Source organism: Cupressus sempervirens, chromosome 6, assembly GCF_028749045.1.
Source record: "Cupressus sempervirens isolate cs-2001-9-10 chromosome 6, ASM2874904v1, whole genome shotgun sequence".
NCBI classification, from domain to species: domain Eukaryota; kingdom Viridiplantae; phylum Streptophyta; class Pinopsida; order Cupressales; family Cupressaceae; genus Cupressus; species Cupressus sempervirens.
In genome coordinates, this window is record NC_143123.1 from 300,271,729 (window position 1) to 300,287,184 (window position 15,456).

Genomic DNA, 15,456 nt, shown 5'->3' on the forward strand with positions numbered 1-15,456 from the left:
CTCTAGAATACTGAGCACTGTATCAATATGCTTCAAATGTTCCTCCCAAGTACGGCTGTATATCAGTATATCATCAAAAAATATCAACACAAACTTCCTCAATTGATTTCTGAACACTCTATTCATACAGGACTGGAAAGTGGCAGGGGCATTTGTCAACCAAAAGGGCATGACTAAGTACTCAAAATGTCCATAGTGGCATCTAAAAGCTGTCTTCTCCACATCCACCTCTCTAACCCGTATCTGATGGTAGCCAGATCTCAAATCAATCTTGGAGAAGTAGCATGCACCATGCAATTCATCAATAAGCTCATCGATGCGCGGGATAGGGTATCGGTTCTTGATTGTCTTCTTGTTTAGCTCCCTATAATCAATGCACATCCTCATTGTACCATCCTTCTTCTTCACCAATACTACTGACGAAGCGGAAGGACTTTTGCTTGGTCGTATGTGCCCCATGTCAATCAACTCCTTAATTGCCTTTTCTATTTCATCCTTATATCTCTTCGGATGGCGGTAAGGTGTGATGATAACTGGCTTAGCCCCTTCCTCTAATTCAATAACATGCTCGATTCCCCTATCCGGGGGTCTCCCTGGAGGTATCTCACCAAACACCTTAGTATGTTTGGTTATTATTTTTTGTACATCAGGTGGATACTCTAGTTTATGCTGCTCTGTCATCTCAGGCATTACTCTAAACTCTGCTGCCCACTGCACCTGATCATGTCTAAAGAAACTCTGCATCCGCTTGAGTGACACCACTCGAAGTCTCCCATCTGACAAACCTCTGAGCACTATCTTCTTACCATTTGCCTCAAACCTCATTTCCATTTTCTCAAGGTTAAATGTATACTCTACTAGAGACTTCATCCAGTTCATCCCAAGCACCATATCCTGATCACCAATGTTGACCACAAAGAAATCTCCTGTCATGTCATAATCTCCCAAACGAAGCTGCAAGTTGGAGATTTTCTTGGTACATTCAATTTTGAAGCCATCGGCAACCATCACCTTAAATCCCCTATGCTCCTCTGTATGTAGCCCTCTGCATGTCACAAACTTCTCATCAATGAAGTTATGTGTCGCCCCTGTATCAATGAGTGCCACAACTCTCTGTCCATCCAAGGTTCCCCTAACTCTGAAAGTGACGGCCTCCTGTATACTTGACAACTGAGCTATCGTGCTATCACCGCGTGCTTCCTCCTGTGAAGAACTATCATCATCTCCATCTGATTTGAATGACTGCTCTGAATCTCCATCTACTGACTCTTCGGCTGAAAAGTACTCCATCTGCTTAGCTTTTGCTTTCAATGGACACTTATGTGACAAATCCCAAGGCTCCTTGCAATGAAAACAAAGCTTCTTCTTCCTAAGATCATTAAGTGTCTCATTGTCCAACCTCTTACTTTCCTCCTTAGTTGGCTGAACCTCTTTCTGAAAAGGTTTCCTGTCCTTATCTTTCCTTGAAGGGAAACTCTTTGCTTGGAATTTATTTTTTGAAGATGAAGAGGAATCCATGTCACGAGCTTTCTTAATGGCTTCCTGCAAAGTGGGGGGGTTGAGAGCTTTAATCCACCCTCTCAACGGATCAGCTAACCCATCCATAAATAGAACTAGTATCCCCCGTTCAGATACATCTGTTACTAACACTGCAAGTTTTTGAAACTCTGAAATGTATGTTTCCAATGATCCCCACTGTTTAAGCTGAGCTAACTCCTTGAAATGGAGTTCTGGATCCTTCCTATCAAAACGTTCAATCAGCCTCTCTGTAAACTCCACATATGAGGTAATGTGTGCATGTCCCATAGTGACCATACCATGATGCCACCACTTGTGTGCTAACCCATCCAGATGAATTGCTGCATACTTAATAGCTTCTTCCTCGGGCATAGGGTTCAATTGAAAGTATGTGTCAAGCTTTTGAACCCAAGCTCTTGCTGTAGACTTTTCTGAGCCATCATAATATGGTAACTCAAGTCTCCCTACTTTCTTCCGTAGCTCATAGCTCTGGTTCCTGTCATGTCCACGTGGCATATGTTTCATCCACACATCCATATACTCCCTAAAGGTAATTGTAGCAGTAAAATCTGGCCCTTCGGCTTCCCAATCTCTGCTCAACTGGTCCTGTATATCAGTAATCTGGGGCTCTGGTATGAGCTGCTCTGGAGCTCTAGGAGGAAATGTAGGAATCATGGGCCTTGAACTCACTGTCCTAGCTCGCTGGGGTGCATGACCGAAATTGTTCCCAACTTGTTCATCTCCATTATGTGTCCCATCTTGATCATTTCCATTCTGATTGTTACCATTCTAATTATTTCCTCCACCCATGTTAGCATTCAACCCTATTTGACGAGCCATCATCTAGATCATAAGATCCAATCTCTGATTCTGTTCCTATGTCCTTTGTTTTGCTACTCGCTGACCTTGTACCAAGGTCTCTAATAACTGTAAGAATCTTTCCTCTCCAGGCTCTGGACCGGCATTCCCGCCTCCACCTAATCTTGTATTCCTATCATCTCGGTCACCCATATTGCTGTCTTGATCAAAGAATACCTCCGCTGTGTCTGTATGATTGGATTCTATACCCCCCTGTACAGATAACTAGACTGTTTGCTTTGCAGGTCTGAACTCCTACTTTTTCTTGCTCTGGTAGTGCGGAAATTATAAGGCCCCTGTCGCATGCTCAAACATAAATGCTCTGATTTTAGTGTTTTGACATTTCATCAAACACTTTCCCCTCTATCCGCCAGTTCCAAATTTCCTATAAGACCTCCACAGGATGGCAGGACTTATAGCTCTGATACCACTGTAATATCCTCCCCTGATTTGAACTTTGACTTGCAGAAATTTAACTTAAGGAATATTGTCAAACACTTTGTATGCAAACTCATAAAGCTGATTTCCTCAATAAATTGCTTTCCAATGAGTAGATTTACGAACAACTATGAAGTGACATTAAAATGCATAATACACATCATAACATTTTCACAAATACTTGGCACACATTCAATAGTATATGAAAAATTTGGAAACTCTTTCAATCTGCTAATAAAGGGTGATTTTTAAATGTAGATGTGCACTTACAGCTGCCTTAAAGGCTGCAACAACTATTCAGACTTGTATTCAACAATTATTATGCAAAATATCAAAATTTGACAGAAGAAACCTGGAATTAGTTGTTGTAGTATTTTGCAGATGTAGTCGGCCAGCCCTCCAAACTTCTAATCAGCCGGAAAAACAAGTAAACTTGATACCAACACTGCTCACGCCGTACTGTAGGAAAATACTGTTCATGCCGACTGTAGCAAAATACTGTTCATGCGGCACTATAGCAATAACTAACTTCAGATCTGCACCTCAAACCCTTGTAAATTTCTTTATGCAAACGCCCCAAATGAAACCCAGTGTGTTTTCTGAAGTGAAAACACCCTTGATCCTCCTGACTGTGTCTTCCAACAGTGAAGAGAATGCTAGCAAAGAGGGATTCCGTCCTCCAAGCCCGATAATCAGATATCCAGCAACATAACATTAATCTTCATCCAAACATACAAAACAAAAAGCTCTTCCATTTCTTTTATAGTGTTCTCACAAGAGCTCAATTTTTCGTTTTCTCAATGTGGGATAAAACATAACTCCCTTTATGTACCTTATGTCTCCAATGTGTTATAAAAATAAAGGGAACTCTTTTAATTTAAATATTTCCCACAAACTATAGTCTATGCATAAATAAAGTTAAATATTTAAATTTAACTTTATAAAATGGCTTTATCAATGCATAACAAATCTTATCAATGATAAATAAGTCTTCCTGTCGATTTTAAACAATTACCATCGACATACCTTTGTGACTGAATGTCCGGCCATGTCCAAGATGACTTACTATAAATAGTAAGTATGCCCAAAGTTGCCTCAAAACCCCTCAGAAAGACCTGCAACTGAAACTGTCTAGGCCAAATGGCCTCTAAGCCCCTTTAATGTCCTAGTTAGCCTATGGGACTGTGGGGAAATAGGCTAACGACAACATCATGCTATGAATGCTAGAAAGGGGACATTACACATACCACGGTTAGTTCTTCAAACTTGCACGGTATGAATTAATCAAAGAGAAGCTCGAATAAAACTAACTTTGCTTCGTTAAGATCATTCAACCCGACTTAACTCGGTTAAGCCTAAGTAACTCAGTTATAATTGAGATCCAACTCGGTTAAACCGTGACTTGTCCCAGAGCATCTAATATGCAAATTTGGACTTTCTTACATATATGGAATTGATGTATGATAACTTGTATGCCTAGTTCCAGTTGTCTCCTTGCATGCTTTATTCAGAGATGGTTATTCTGCCCAATTTGCCATTCTGGGTGCCAAATTCTTCATTACCATGACTTGAACTTTCAGAAGTCTTCCTTACACATTGTTCATTCACCTGAGTTTTTATTTTAGAAACTTTTGCCTTTCCTTTCTCAAACTAGTATCTACTATAGCATTGTTCATACAATTCTTGCTTAAATGACCAAGTTTCTTACACACATAGCATCTCTAGGTAGGGTTTCATTTCCTGAAGTGAGTCCTTATACAATTTCTTCCAATGTGTCCATATTCACCACATAGATAACATCTGTACCTTGTGTTGTAATCCTAACCAAAGATTGCTTTAGCAAGTTTTTTAGTAGGATTATTCACTTAAAACTTCTTTCACTTAGTCCCACTTAAGTAGATTATCTAATCTACTATCATGCATGGAACATAAAGCAATAAAGTAACAACACCATAACACTTTGACACAATATTTTGTAACCCATAAACCCTCAAAGTAGAAGGTAAAACTGGGGTGGGGATGACACCCACAATGCTTCACTACTGTAGTAATAAAGTTGGCTTTTTAGGGCTTACAATTGATCACTTCTGGTGATTTACTTGATTAAGAGTAAGTCAGACTGTTAGGTCCACCTTGTGAAAGGATTTATACAATATAATTAAGTATGTTCTTTGTTAGGAGTTTCTACAAAGGATTGTTAGGTCCACCTTGTTAGAGGATTTGACTGATGCACCTATTAGGATGAATATTAATCTTTGCTATGTAACTTGATTTGGTGAATAAGATCCTTTGATGTAAACTGATCACCTAACTGTGATAGATGAGTCTCTGTCTTTCTTGTTTACTGCTTGTAGCCTTCTAATTACTCTACTCTTTCATATTCGCTTCTATGCAATGTTCTTCAATTCATTGTCATCATTTGAACAAACAAAATATTTTATATTTATATCCATCCAAAAGAATTGCATTAACAAGTCGGCTACATAATAGTTTCAAACAATAATTTATGAAGTCGACTTAATGTTGATACTAAGGTCCAATTATCCACTCAGGTGATATGCTAACACTTGGGCAACATAGTGGAACTCGACAACTGTGGCATTCGGTTAACACTATGCACTTGGTTCACATTGATCACTTAGCAAGCAAAGATGATTCGATTAACATTGGTAGCTTGGTAGACACTGCTTGAAGTCAATCAGTTGGTTGACACTACAACTTGGTAGATAATGTCAGCTTGGTTGACACAATTACTCAGTAGATACTGTATACTCGGTTGACACTGCATGCTGCTTGCTCAGTTAACATTGTTGACATGGTTTACTTGGTTATGCTTGTTAACAATATAACCATACAAAATGACTAAGTATTTTGGCACTAATTGACAATATGTCTTGTCATAAGGTCTACAACAACTTGTAAGTTTGGTTTATATCTACAACTTCATATTCTAGGAAAATCTTGGCATTCACTTTCTATAGATTTTATATGTGGCCTTCCTACTAGGGGAAATGACCTAGTTGCTACCCAAGCTAACTTTGTGCACTTGTTCCTCATCCGTATGTCAATGATTTTTTCGGTGAACTTCTACAGATGAATGAAGAACTTAAAGCTAATTCATTTTTTTTGCATTACAGAGCTTTCTATAGAACTGATAGAGGACAAGGTGGTCTAAAAGTGTTATTTTAAAACATTTGCTCATAACCTGTTATGTAAACCCCCCAATAGACACTGTAAAAAAAATAGTACTTTTTAAAAAATTGAACCAATCAGCAACCAATAAAGCTAAAAAATGATCAAATATTAGTACATGCATGATCGACTATTTGTACATGTACTATAATATTTTGGGGCTTCTTATGAGCGCCAATTGGGATTTTTGATGCGAAGATAATGCAAACATGGGCGAAAATTGGGTCGTTTCCCCCAAACAGGGGCATGATTGTATATTTGTTGTGGTGGACAGATTTTCTAAAATAACAATCTTTGTGGCCTGTAGAAAGACAATATCTGCAAAATACAATACAAATCTCTTTTTTGAGCATGTTTGGGTTCATTTTGGGTTGTCAAGAAGCATTATTTATGATAAGGATAGTTGGTTTCTCAACAAATTTTGGTCTTCATTATGCGCAATGATAAACACAAAACTAACATAGTCGACTACATTCCACTCTTAGACAAATGGTCAAACTAAGGTCTTCAATCAAATGATCATTCATATTTTGTGCATGCATCACTCAAAACATCCCGTATATGGGATGAAATCCTTCCATATCTACAACATAGCTACAACATGAGAATTCACAACTCAACTAGCCATAGCCTTGTTAGAGTGGGGTTGTCGTTGCACCAAAAGAATGACCTGTCAATGCTCGATGCAACCACTCAACTTATAGTACACAGAAGGCAGTTAAACCATTGTCATGACTCTTGAGGGGAGCACTAAACATAATTCCAACAATCTCCCCCTTAACATTACCCGAGGACCTGTGGATTCAAATGTAGGACCAATTTTTGATTCCACTTGTTAGAGTGGGGTTACCATTGCACCAAAAGATCGATATGTCAATGCCTGATACAACCACTCAAGTTATAATACACGGGGGGCAATTAAGCCCTTGTCATGAAACTTGAGGGGTGCATCGAATAAATTTCCAGCAATAATCTTGTTAGGGTGGGGTTGTTGCACCAAAAGACCAATTTGTCAATGCTTGATACAACCACTCAAGTTATAGTACACAAGAGGCAGTTAAGCCCTTGTCACGAATCTCGAGGGGAGTGCTAAACAAATTTTCAACAATCTCCTCAACATTACCCAAAATAATGAGGATTCAAACCTGTGACCAAGCTTTGATATCACTTGTTAGAGTGGGGTTGGCGTTGTACCAAAATATTGATCTGTCAATGCCCGATACAACCACACAACTTATAGTACATAAGAGGCGGTTAAACCCTTGTCATGAATCTTGAGAGGGGTGCTGAAAATTTTCCAACAAACCCTTTTGAAGTTTGTCTTGGATGTCATCCTCTAGCACTAATAAATGTTTATATACTAGTTATGCAACTTGACTTGGTACTATACTTTGATAAGGAGAAGGTCAAAGCAATGCAATTCATTGACAAAATTCATTGTTTGCAACATGCCCATGAAATTTTGGAGCAAACGACTAAATGACAAGCATCAAACTCCTCATAGTTTTCAAGTTGGGGATAAGGTATAGTTGCATTTTTAGGAGTGATTGGAAGGGCCCCACAGGAAGCTCCATCCTCTTTGTTATGGTCTATATAAAATCATAAAGCAAGTTGGTGAAAATGCATTTGCTGAATTGGAAAGTAAATTCTACCTACTTGAGGAAAGTGTTTTATTTTGCAACTTTACGAAGACTTTTCTAACAACCAAAAACTCTTATGTGCACTGAAAACACTAGATTTGTAGATTTTTAAATGATGCCGAAGGGATACTTATGCATATCTTTCTCACCAAATAAAAAAGGATATGGTTTTCTAGAAGGCTTCTGTTCTATTATAATAAAGCTAGGTTTTTTCAAAGATTAGTCCCCTCTTATCTTCAATATTGTCAAAGATGATTTGAGCATAGATCCACGAATCCAATATCGTTCAAGTTATCTTTGTTTCCGAGTGAATATTTTCAAGAATAATTTCTTAGAGAAATTGGAGGACAACCATGAGAGTACCTTCGAATTTACTAATTTGCTAGTGTTTAGAACTATATATATATCTTTGTTAATATTAATTTATAATAACTATTGCTCGACTATATTATCTCAGATATGGGTTGGATTGAATGGAAGCCTTGTAAATTATGATAATATTCTCTTTCAATGTAGGATTTGTTATCAAGATTACTATTTGCCTAGGTTTTCTTTGCACATGAACTGAAAGAACAAAGAAGTCACCTTGAGAGTGAAGATGCAACGACCTTGTTAGTTCGTGTATTTTTTGAAGAGTCGCCTTTATTTTGGTTTTCATTTCCTTTGGAACCTTTGGTTTCATCTCCCCTTTAGCCCAAAGCTTGCCCAAATACATAGCATGCAAGTTGTCCTAAAGCTAAATCTTTCTTTTTGTTTGATGTTAGTTGGAATCTATTTGTTTAACCAAAGTTTTGAACTTTTGAACTTTTTGAACTATCGATTTGGAACTTTTGAACCTATTTGGACCACTTTGAACTTGGTTCAAAATGGTTTGACACTTCAAGAGCATTCCCTCGAAGGACAAGTAAGCAAGACCTAGTACAAACAAGTGCCAAAATCGAGGGTGAGTGAATATCATGAATGTGAAATTGAACCCCGCGTATCTCCAGATGATGTAAGCAAAGGAGAGACGACACATGGTTTATCGATAAAAATGTTGATTATGAAGTGTGAGTTATTTGAAATCATTAAATGGAAAGCTCTCGCAAAACAAGGCTCAAGAAAAGGAGGATAACATGTGGTAGGGTACTCATGATGAGGTAAAAAGTTGTAAGGATGAAAGGATGTTCATTTATGACAATTACTACGAAGGGTCTTGTCGTTTTGAATTGCCATATGAGTAAATCTTACTGAAATCTCATCATCTGCATTGACTAATTATTCACATCCTTTAAACATACACATCTTTAAAGGTGGGTTCATTTTCATTTTGAATATTAACTGTGGAGATACACATGATAGGGGATTCACAAGGTTAAGAAAAGTTACTTCTACAAGTTCAGAGGTAATTTTCTGACATTTCCTCACTTCAGGTTTCCAGTTCTCAGCAAATTTCTCTTTGGGTTTAGTTGAGTATTGTGATTTTCTTCAAGAATTGGGAAATCTTCCTTGCATTCTTTGGTAATCATGCTAGTATGGATTGCAAGAGTTCCTTTCTAACTGATACAGATCTAAGAGGGGTCAACATAGATGAAGTTTGTGATAAAATTCAGTCAAATGTGGAAACTAAATTTATGGGGGAAATCATGGATAGTGGGCTATTACAATTTGTGACTTTTCCTCAAGTCGTTATAAGCTCTGAACTAGTTCAAGAATACATGAACCACAATGACATTAGGTCTTGATGCATTAGGAGAAATGATGGAATCATTTTTCTTTTTCTAGATCGAGAAACCATCACCTCTATGTTCAAAATACCACATGAAAATTTTCCTGATTTTACCCCATCCAATCCTATGCCAAGTTCAATGAGAATTCTGAAAAGAATCATTCTGTCATAGCTCGTCAATGGACTAAACATTTCTATAAGGGAGGTTCATGGCTGCAAAGGCTTTAAATAAAGATCATATGAAGCCTCACATTCATGATTTAGTGGTAATGTTGCATAGAATCAAAGGTTCACTTGAAGTATATATTTTTGAAGATTGGATGTATCACATTATTGATATTATTTTGGATCGAAAACAATATCTAGATTGGGCTGAAATTATAGTAGGTTCTATGAGGGATCAACTGAAGCTAACACAAACCATAAAGAAAGATTTCTTCCTATCTTCATGCCTCACCTATTGTTTGGCCTGTACTCAAGATCTCACCCATTTTCCACATGAACCTTGGAATGATGAAGTCTTCATATATAACTATTGCCATTACCTACAAAAGAGCCAAGCGATGACAAATTACAGAAAGGTTCATGATGTTTTCTTAGGTAAACTATGTTTTGAATTGGTGGGTAGATGGGAAGAAAGGGTATCTTTAGAGGCTTTGCAATTCATACAAGTGTATGGCAATTTGTTCATTCAGTTCCCTAGGTTCACATACCTTAGGTTGAGAGGATTTGATGAAGAACCCTTAAGGTTACCTAGATTTTCTCTGGATTGTTTCATTCTAGCTAAAGTCTATTCTCAGTTAGCAGTATTAATAGTGAAATTTTTACCTGAAGTTAAGAAGGACAAGTTGTTTCTAGTAAGAATTGGCAATCTTTCATCCAAAAACTTGGAGGATGCTATAAATAATAGAACTGATTTGAGTGCTTTTGATTTTAAATTATATCAAGCTAGACAAGGATTCAACAACAAAAGATTTGCTAGGAGAGTTCTAGAGGTCGGGGATCATTTCTCACCTATACACACTTAGAAGATTATTGGGAAAATTGGCTTAATGAAAGAGAAGTTCAAAGGAGGAGTCATTCCAGGATGGTGTTGTCATAGGTTCTGGCCTTCAAGTTAAAACTAAATTTGAAGAGAGAACAAGAGGATGGTTTAGGAGTTGTTGAACCTGAATATCTAAAACAACAAAATCACCCCATACCTCCTATTGATTGGTGTAAACCCAAAATGGATGATATTATGCTGAGAACTAACAATGTTATTGAATACAACAAAACATGGATTCAACATAAGAGGAAAGAAGGAACATCTCAATCTCAAACTCAAGATATAACCCAAGAATCCCTTCCTTCCTCTAGTGCTAATATAATCTTTTCCACTAATTCTGCAAGTAATAAAAAGGGTTTGAAGGTAGTTGTTGCTGAGATGGTTCAAAACCAACCTGTGGTACAAAGGACTAGGTGCAAGCCAAGGTTCAGGAAACAAGGTAATATGGTTGCACAAGAACAAACTAAAATAGATCTTGATGTAGATCAAGAGCAAAGTGAAGGATCAATGGATAACGAATAATAGGTTTAGACCACCTTTCATAGTCTTTTGCATGTTCTGGATTCATTGAGTACACCCATAAACAACCCAATCGGGGCCAGACCTTCTTCAATGATACCAAAGTGGTTGACTAATTTTGTTAACAAGAAAAGAAATTTGGTTTTGATCTCCATACCTACAAGGGATATAGCAAAGAAGAATGCCGCTAAGGCCCCAAAACCTAAAAGAATGAAAAACTCTGGCTGCTTGATAACATATACCAAAATAGGGAAGTAACATCATAATTTGCCATGTATAAGCCCAAAGGTACTTCTACAGATTTGAATGTCAAGGATTTTGAGATCACAAGGGTAGGTCTAGGAGTGTTAAACAAAGAAACCAAAGAGCATTGGTTAAGTGAGTCCACTCAACATATGTTGATTCAATCCCAGAAAGAAGTAAGGGAGAAGAAAGAATTGAAGCAAGTAATTAATGTGATGGCTACGTATATTGATTCCCTAGACAGTCTTGGCATTTTGCCCCTGACACAGGTGGCCCAAAGCTTTGACCCAATGTCATCAGATAGTAAAAAGATGTAGAACCAGGTTCAACAAAGTAAGGTCGTGGTGGCTATTGTAGATGAATGGATAGATGGTGTAATCCAAAAAGGTAAAGTATTTCACCTGCAATGTGCAATTGTCTTTAAGGAGGCCGATGCTTTACTGAATGAGGTACGAGCACAAATACCCTCTTGGGAAATGGAGGAAGGTAAATGGTCAACTATAGTGATACAAATCTCCGATGTAGAACAATGGTTTGGAAAAGTTTTTAGACAAGCACCCTTTCAAGATAGTAGACTTTGGTATACTATATGTGATAAAGGGAAACATGTACTGGAGATCCTCAATCTATTTCTCTACTATCACAATGCTCAGAGTATTGAACCTGAAATCAAACACATGTATACTAGATTTACTAAAGATATGCAAATAATAAGCCCTAGCAACGTGATCCAATTTGATGTTGGGAATTTTGATATTGAACCTTTGTTTAAACCTTTTGAGGACTATTTAAAAATGACCAAGGAAGTAGTCAACCTCACTCTTGCCAATTTTACAAAGGTAGCACAAATTGAGTCCATGTTGGCTCTTTTTATGGACCACTAACTAGAATATACACGACAAGTCAACTTATGAAATGGGATTGCAACATGTGGAAGATGCAACTGTTGAGCCTAAGGACTGCCAATTCAAGTGTGCTTCATGAGTTCGTGTGTGTCTATTATAGATAGAAACTAGCACAAGATGTAGGTGGCAACAAAGAACAAGTTGGATATGAAGCCCAAGGTTCACCGACTTAATGGGTCTTTTTATAATATGTTTTAAATACTTCTAAACTTAGGGAACATGTTTCCCATTTTGAACTTTTTTGTTTTTCTAACCACTTTTGGTAATTGTTGAGGGGGTTGGGGTTTCAGGGACACCCCCTCTGACATAAACTATTTAAGATAGATTTGAATGTTTGTTTAGGGGTTAGAATATAAAGAAAGGAAAACACAATGGTTTTTTGCTCTTTGTTATTATATAGCCAAATGTTATCTTTTTGATGGTGATAATAGAAATGATTTAGTATCTGATATGTGATGGATCTCTTGCCATTGAACTGATAATCATTGCAAAATTAATGAATCATAGACTTAATCTGAAACTATGTGTTTGGAATTCAATTGAGGAAAGTTCCTTTGAAAACTTTCTTCTGAATTCTTTGGTTAAGTTTGGTCTTTGTTAATCAATAATTACATGATTTGAAAATCATTGTTATCTTCTAAGAAATCTATGAATGTTGGAACCCACGAAGAACTTTTTGTTTTCTTAATTAGTTATCATTTCTTGTAATCATTTGTCAATGATTACTCATCTAAGAATGAGTTATGTTGCCTTTAATTGTTTTTGGGTTAGAAACAAGATTGTGTGTTTAGTTTAAGGATTCATTGAATATCAAACAGGGAGTTGTACCTCATAAGAATTCAGAGGGGAGGTAGCGACTAAAGTTGCCTAACTATTGTGAACTTTGTTGTCTTCAATATAGAGAGGGAGATAGGGTCGATAAATAATCATTAATACAAAGACAATTTTGTTCACTAACAAATCTAGCAAGAGGCCAAACAAATATCATATAGCCTTATCAAACAACTAGAAGTGTCCAAGCACAAAGGCATCACCACATATCTATAACAAATCTAGCTGGCTTACAGATTCAAAAAGAAACTATGGAATATGAAGAGGAAACCACACACAATAAAATTAAAAAAAAACTCTTTTCATGTTGTTTGAAAGACAATAAGTAGAAGGCATTGAAATTGGACAACTAAACGAGTCATCAAAACCAATTCAGACCTATGCTTCAGCTAATTATTGTAATCTCCTTGCATCGAACATGGATAAGAAACTTCTCACATCAAAATATTGGAATTAAGGTGTGTCAAGTCCAAACAGTTTGATTTTATTCTGACTATGATAGTTACTAGTTCAGTAGAAGTCACAAAGAGTTATTTTTTGGCAAGTGATATTTATAGGTGAATTAAGTTTGACAAGTGGTGGGAGGCAGGATGTTGTTAATGGAAAGCTGAGCATTATGGATGAGTTATGCTTTGTTATATTGAAATTCACTATGTACAATGTGTCTTTTGTTTAACAAGTTGACGCCAAATACCTCTTTGGCATTAGTTCATGGTTTTGGAAACCATGAACTCTTTCCACTTGTGTTGAGCTCTATAAATATGTAGCTTCTTAGTGTATTTTATGATTATAGGTTTGATACCTTCTAAAAAAATGTTTATATACTGAATATTCTCTAGAATACTCTCCTATTGTATTTACTCTTGATGAGCATTAGCTCCAAGCATTGTATTGTAATCGTTGTTATTGTTGATAGTTCAATTGAGTCTGACTTTTGGAGTGCATTTTTTTCACGAAAGAGTTTTCCCAAGTATATCTGATGTTTTGAATTTATATGCTTAAATTTGATTTTATATGTATTTATCTAGTTCACAATAGTTCAATAGTTTATAAGAAATTTCTATGTCATCTTTCTTATTATATTTAGTATATGGAAATGTTATTCTGCACTTGACTTCCTTTCACAAAAAATTATATTTCAAGCTCAATAACAATAATTTCTAAAGGAAAACAAAATGTTAGAATCAACCCATAAATTATTAATAAATTAAAGCTAAACAATATTTTTTACCCCAAAAATACTCCTAAGGTGAACAATATAAAGTTGAAAAATGACAAAGAATATAAGGCTGACTTAGATTCAAAAGAAACAATCAAATCGGTTGAACATAAGTGGATGACTCTAACAAAAAGTTGTGACACACAAGTTTGAGGTCATTAGTCAAGTGCAACTAAGGTGGTTGACTTTATATTTTGTTGCCTTTTAAAATTTAATTTGTTTTGCAAATTGAATGTTGAAATCTAGTTTGTAGCATGTCTTGGTAATTGTTTGGTAATATCAAAATTTAATAATAGAAAATATTTTTTATAATTCAATTTTTATATTTATAAACAATAAATATAAATAGTCAATAGGGTCATTTTTTTTTCATATTGTCTGAATTACATCTTTTTTGATAAAACACCTTATATTGTATGTGACCTTGTAATTCAATCACTATCATTACTATTCACAACTATGACTATATTTTCTATGCTAGAACCATGGTCCCCTAGTCTCTAAGAAGGTATAGCTCAATGAGAACCTTCACTGTAATGTCACACTTAGTTACTCCTAGTCTTCTAATGCCTACAATACTGGGCTGTAATCATAGAATAAATTTAGGCACTATCATATTTTATTTAAGAATGCATACTTTTACTACAATAATTTCATTTTAATTTGAAAACAATGTAAAGACTTCATATTTGGGTATGTGCAGGATCATGGTGTACCATACTAGGCCCTTAAATGACAATGGAAATTCCAATAATCAGGGTTAGGCAAGCTGACATGGAAATTTGAACAAGTTATTAGATCTTACATAAAAAATATGTAAGAAGACATTTTGTAGAAAATTGAATCTAGTTTCTAAGCTACTAGTCCTTTTTTGGCAAAAATATTGTATATGGTGAAATTTAATGCAATAGTACAATTTTTAAAGGAAAAATATAAGAATTATATGTATGTTTGACCATCTTAAAACAATCAAATAATAATATTTTTGACAAGATTCTAAATATAAGTAGTAAACTAATATTTGGATGTGATGCAAATTTTAGTAATATTTTTAAACGTAAATAATTAATTATTGATTTTTCTATTACAACTTTTCTAAAATAAAAAAATTCTTGTGTCTGACCACCTTAACTTAGTTTAAATTCATAAAATTGAAAACCTCCTTTTTGTAGCATGTGATACATAGATTATGATACATGTTTCGGATTTCAAAAATGACATACCATTTGAAAGTTATAGTTGTTTTTAATCCATTCTATTAATCAGGACTTTAGAGGTAACTCAATTAGAAAGTAAATAATAGTTACTTAGTGAACTTGGAATATGACAACAACTAT

At 35.8% G+C, this 15,456-nt stretch overlaps 1 protein-coding gene across 2 annotated transcripts in view; it reads left to right on the forward strand.

The window, feature by feature from the left end:
• The window catches only part of LOC149552395 (Rubredoxin-like superfamily protein), a 33,387-nt gene extending 18,262 nt beyond the window's left edge, over window positions 1–15,125 (forward strand). Inside the window, exon 2 of one of the 2 annotated variants that reach the window (XM_089787940.1) lies at window positions 14,823–15,125. The gene's annotated coding sequence lies outside the window, so the exon portion shown is untranslated. Of the gene's footprint in view, window positions 1–5,366; window positions 5,791–14,822 lie in introns of those variants that run through there. The other variant, XM_089787941.1, reaches the window with a different exon arrangement.
• The last annotated feature ends 331 nt before the right edge of the window (window positions 15,126–15,456 follow it).